We start from the raw sequence: 6384 nt of genomic DNA, 5'->3' as shown, positions 1-6384 counted from the left end.
CAGACCCATGGTCCATCTAGTCCAGTAGCCTGTCTCTGGGAGTGGCTGGCACCAGATGCCTCAGAGAAGTGGTGCTGGAACAATTTTTATAGTGGACGGTGCTAAAGGTGGAAACCATGTATTTGGGTTGTTGCTACTTCAAACCAGGGGGTGCAGCAGCACCCCCAGCACCAACACCTATGCCTCAGAGGCAGGTGCAAGAAACCCCACAGTAGGCAGCATGGGGCATGTGTAATAAAGGCTTAGCCTCCCCAAACCTCTGCTAATGCTCCCCACCATGATCTGGGGGCCAGGCCCTGGCAGGGCTCAGAGTCCTCTGGGCAGCTTGGGGCTCCTCCAACTGGTCATGGCTTGGGGCGGTGGGCCGAGGGTGGCTCAGGTGGGCTGGGGCTTGGGGGCAGCGTGGGCAGGTGGACCAGGGCTCAGGCGGGCGGGCAGGCTGGGACTCGGGGAGGCGGGCTGGGGGTTGCTCAGCCAGGGCTCCACTCGCGGTGTGGGATTCCTGGTGGGCAAGGGTTGGGGGGGCCTCAGGCGGAAGGGGCAGGGTGCTTGCCTCCCCAAACAGGGGGTTCACATGCCTCCCATGGTAGGCAGATGGAGGATAATCTGCTCCCCACCAGATGGATGGGATTGAAATACAAACCTAGTGTCAGGAGCCCTGAATCAGTCCTTCCTTGGACACCCTCTGCCGCTGAACTGGTGTCTGAGAATCTCCACGTGCCTCATACCTCAAGCAGACTTCTTGGGAAAAATGACACGGGTGAAACCCTGTCTCCACTGAAGTCAATGGCAAATTGCCACAATGGGAGCTAAATCACTCACACATTCCCTGTCTAATCATGGCTCCAAGCTTGCCACATTGCGCTGATGCCAAGTATGCAGGGCCAGCACTTGGGAAGGAGACCACCAAGAAACAGCTAGGGGCTGTAGGGGGTAGTCTTGGTAACTCTTCCATAATGCCCCAGCATGGTGATAGGGTGGAGTGGGTACTGGACTGCTGGAAAAGTCATATTTCAAAACAGATGAAATACAGAGGCTCTGACTAGTTGAGTCATCAAAAATTCCATGTCACTTGGTAAGATCACTGTCATTTTATTAGAGTAGCATCCATAGACAAAGAGGACCAGGGCCCTTTGTGCTAGGCACTGTACATACACACAATAGGAGACAGTCACTGCCCCACTAGCTGGATGCACAGACTTGCCATCTGGTATCAGCATTTGGTGCTGATCTCAGGCATTTTTAGGGGCTAACCCAGGGGTTCTCAAACCAGGGGTCACAAGGTTATTACATGGGGGGGTCATGAGCTGTCAGCCTCCACCCCAAACCCCGCTTTGCCTCCAGCATTTATAATGGTGTAAAATATATAAAAAAGTGTTTTTAATTTATTAGGCGGGTCGCACTCAGAGGCTTGCTCTGTTAAAGGGGTCACCGGTACAAAAGTTTGAGGACCACTGGGCTAACTATTCTCAGCTAACCATTTATGACAGGCCGGAGGACAGACAAATGGCTGGTGGAGACTGGCATAATTGGCAAAGACACAACAATGAATAGGGAAGGGTTAAGTTGTGAACAAGGGTGAAGGGTAGAGAAGGGAGAGCAGGATGAGGGGCTCATACAAGGACATGATCAGGTCAGCACAAGGAGCTGGGGACAAGCCCTTGGTAGCAGTGCCATAAATGGAGCGAGAGGTCGACCCGGATGTCAGGAAAGCCCGAGAGGCTGCAGGTGCAGTTGTCAAGAAGGAAGATAAAGGTCTGGGCACAGAAAGAGAACTGGTTGGCTTTTGTAAGAACTGTTGTGGGAAATAGGGCAAGATCTGGCAACAGGCTCAGGCTGGCTGGCTGGCTAAAGCAAGGGGAACCCCGGGTTACAGGTTCAAGTGCAAGTGAGGCTGGTGGCACTGTCAAAGTATGGGGCAGAAGAGTTTTTTTAGCAGGGAGAATAAGTATAAGTAGTTCAGTTTTGACCTCGTTCATCCGGTCGATGGTGAGACTCCCTGGCTGAGAAGTGGGACTGGATAAAGGGCGGCAGGTCAGAGGCAGGTTTGTGAGTCATCAACACAGAGATGGCTGCTGAAGCCAGATGAGGCTGCCCAAGGACAGGGTGCAGTGGATACCCGTGGGACAGCGAGCACAGCCCGAGGATAGCAGGGCCCCCATACAGTGCGGCAGTGAGCCCTCCCCGGGAGCAGTGGGGGCCGGGACAGCCGGGCCAGGGACAGCTTCTGCAGGGATCTGGGTGAAGGGCCCAGGTGTGGCAGGTGTAGTGTATTAAACTGCTCCCCGTAGGAATCTGCTACTGATAGCAGTTACTGATACGTAAGACTGTAAAAAGAAAAGGAGTACTTGTGGCACCTTAGAGACTAACCAATTTATTTGAGCATAAGCTTTCGTGAGCTACAGCTCACTTCATCGGATGCTCACGAAAAGCTTATGCTCAAATAAATTGGTTAGTCTCTAAGGTGCCACAAGTACTCCTTTTCTTTTTGTGGATAACAGACTAACACAGCTGCTACTCTGAAACCTGTCAGTAAGACTGTAAGAAACTGCTATTGTTTAAAACTGCTACCTGATGTAGCAAATGCCTACATGTAGCAGTTTCTTGCACTATAGTATGTGTGAAATTGCTACACGTAGAAATGTGCTATCTGTAGCAGTTAATGATACATTTAGATTGTAAGACACTGCTGTTGTAAAAAACTGCTACTTGATTTTTACATACTTGAAAACTGTTATCATGTTTCAACCGTCCCTCCTAGGTCATGTTTTCTAGACTTTTAATCTTTTTTTTTTTTCTCTTCTCTGGACTTTCTCCAATTTGTCCACATCTTTCCTGATATGTGGCACCAAGAACTGGACACAATACTCCAGATGAGGCCTAATCAGCGCAGAGTAAAGTGGAAGAATTATTTCTTGTGTCTTGCTCACAACACTCCTGCTAACACATCCCAGAATGGTGTTCGCTTTTTTTGCAGCAGCATCACACTGTTCACCCATATTCAGCTTGTGGTCCACTATGACCCCCAGATCCCTTTCTGCAGTACTCCTTCCTAGGAAGTCATTTCCCGTTTTGTATGCGTGCAGCTGATTGTTTCTTCCTAAATTGAGTACTTTGCATTTCTCCTTTTTGAATTGCATCCTATTTACTTCAGACCATTTCTCCAGTTTGTCCAGTTCATTTTGAATTTTCATCCTATCCCCCCAAGCACTTGCAACCCCTCCCAGCTTGGTATCGTTCACAAACTTTCTATGCCATTATCTCAATCATTGATTAAGATTTTGAATAGAAACATCTCCAGAACTGATCCCTGCAGAACCCCACTCATTATGCCCTTCCAGCCTGACTATGAATCACTGATAACTACTCTCTCGGAACTGTTTTCTCACCAGTTTTGTACCCACCTCATTTTAGCTCCATCTAGGTTGCATTTCCATAGTTTGTTTATGAGAGGGTCATGGGAGACAGTATCAAAAGCCTTACTAAAGTCAAGATAGACCATGTCAATCACTTCCCCTCATACACAAGGCTTGTTACCTTGTTAAAGAAAACTATCAGGTTGGTTTGACATGTGAGACTGCTATCTGTAGGAATTAGCTACATCAGATGGCACTTTTTATCAAAGTAGGACCTCTCACTGCTGCAGGCGGCATGATCCTACAGACAGCAGTTTCACACATGTGTGTAAGAACCTGCAATCTGTAAGGATGTGCTACTTGTAACAGTGCTATCTGATGCAGCTAATTCCTACAGGTAGCAATTTCTCACACCATAGGTTTGGGAAACTGCTATCTGTAGGAATTAGCTACATCAGATGGCACTTTTTAGCAAAGTAGGACCTGTCGCTGCTGCAGGTAGCACGATCCTGCAGATAACAGTTTCACAAATCCTATAAGAAACTGCTCTATGTAGGAATCTCCTACGTAGACCAGTGACAGGTCCTACTTTGCTTTAAAACTGCTATCTGATGTAGCTAATCCCTACAGACAGCAGTTTCTTACACCACATGGTGTGTGAAACCGCTACCTATGGGAATTTGCTACCTTTAGTAGGGAGAGGTAGTGAATTGTTACCATTAGCAGTTACAGATACACAGGGTTGTTCTTATGTGCTGACTTGTCCTAATTTTGTAAAACTTGATAGTCGTGTGGGTTGGAAGCATAAAGTGTTCAGATTCCAAATGATCCTACCTGGATTCATTGTAGTGGGACACGGGACACGTGGAGGATAATTTAAAATCTTAATTTTGTTCCGGTTTGCCTTCAATCTACTTCTCTGCTCGTGTGATCACTGATCAAAGGGAGGGTAGATTCCAGCAAGCTCCTGGGGTAATGTCTCATTGGCGATATGGTGTGTGTTTCTCATATCCCATTTTGTGTTTCTTACCATCATGCCATCTTTATTTTTTTGTTTTTGTTCTGCAAGTCACATCATTGCAGTATAAGCAGTAGTCCTTCATGCTCTCTGAATAAAAGTCAATAAAATGTTGTCAAATTATGGTTACATTGTGACCAGAATTGTTAATAGAAATCTTGATTTATTCATTCCTGTCAATTACTCCAAAAAAATTAACTTGTTTGCAAATACTTTTCCGTTTTGGGGGGGGGGGGGGGGGGGGGGGGGGGGGGGGTGGGTCAGAGTTTGGATTGGATCACTGCTTGCAACTTCTGCCCAAAAACCACTCATCTGATGAAGTGAGCTGTAGCTCATGAAAGCTTATGCTCAAATAAATTGGTTAGTCTCTAAGGTGCCACAAGTACTCCTTTTCTTTTTCCTCTTCGTCCGTGTCTGGGACCTCCATCTTTATCACTTGGCTGCTGTGAGGCTTGGGAGATACATCGCCTCCCATTTCTCCCACCTCTTCTGAGGAGACTTTTTTCATAGTGTCATCCACAGTCGTTTCCATTTCCATGTTTTCCTGTAATCTGTTTTCAGCAGCTAATGTCGGAGACTCTTTTAAATAGTTTTAAGTGGGAGATACTGTACATAGACCCTAAAAGTTTCCCTGAGATGGTTTCTAATTTAACTCTTTTATCCTCTACAGAGGTGACTTTGTATGGTCCACGGTAGGTAGGTTGCAGCAGCCTCCCTTTCTTGTTTTCCTTCTCACGTTCAGTAACATGACACTGTCCCCAACCTTGAATGTTATTTTCCCATGTTTACAAGTCTTAGTTTTGGCATATTGTACCTGTTGCTTTTCTTGTGCATTAGAAATATTAGTAAGAGCCAATTCAATGTCAGCAGCATGTCTAGATTCCATATTTATGATGTACTCTTTGTAGTATTGTTCATCGAGTTCCTCAAAATCTGTTGGCTTTGTAAATAAATGGAGAAGGAGTTGTGTTTGTAAAATGAACAACCACAGAATAACATATGCACCTGAAAGCTGATGGTTCTTAAAGACACCTACTGTGTAATTTTCTGAGATTTGGTCTGGGAATGTTTTTTCAAAGCCATACAGTAGTTGAAAGGCTGACATTTTGGTTGTTGTGTTTGGTTTTGATTGGCGGCTGTGATTGCAGAGCCCTTGGCCATTATCTTTGAAAACTCGTGGCGAACGGGGGAAGTCCCGGATGACTGGAAAAAGGCTAATGTAGTGCCAATCTTTAAAAAAGGGAAGAAGGAGGATCCTGGGAACTACAGGCCAGTCAGCCTCACCTCAGTCCCTGGAAAAATCATGGAGCAGGTCCTCAAAGAATCAATCCTGAAGCACTTACATGAGAGGAAAGTGATCAGGAACAGTCAGCATGGATTCACCAAGGGAAGGTCATGCCTGACTAATCTAATCGCCTTTTATGATGAGATTACTGGTTCTGTGGATGAAGGGAAAGCAGTGGATGTATTGTTTCTTGACTTTAGCAAAGCTTTTGACACAGTATCCCACAGTATTCTTGTCAGCAAGTTAAGGAAGTATGGGCTGGATGAATGCACTATAAAATGGGTAGGAAGCTGGCTAGATTGTCGGGCTCAACGGGTAGTGATCAATGGCTCCATGTCTAGTTGGCAGCCGGTGTCAAGTGGAGTGCCCCAGGGGTCGGTCCTGGGGCCGGTTTTGTTCAATATCTTCATAAATGATCTGGAGGATGGTGTGGATTGCACTCTCAGCAAATTTGCGGATGATACTAAACTGGGAGGAGTGGTAGATACGCTGGAGGGGAGGGATAGAATACAGAAGAACCTAGACAAATTGGAGGATTGGGCCAAAAGAAATCTGATGAGGTTCAATAAGGATAAGTGCAGGGTCCTGCACTTAGGATGGAAGAATCCAATGCACCGCTACAGATTAGGGACCGAATGGCTAGGCAGCAGTTCTGCGGAAAAGGACCTAGGGGTGACAGTGGACGAGAAGCTGGATATGAGTCAGCAGTGTGCCCTTGTTGCCAA

Source organism: Chelonia mydas, chromosome 8 (assembly GCF_015237465.2).
Source record: "Chelonia mydas isolate rCheMyd1 chromosome 8, rCheMyd1.pri.v2, whole genome shotgun sequence".
Classification (NCBI taxonomy): domain Eukaryota; kingdom Metazoa; phylum Chordata; order Testudines; family Cheloniidae; genus Chelonia; species Chelonia mydas.
This window is presented reverse-complemented; position numbering follows the sequence as displayed.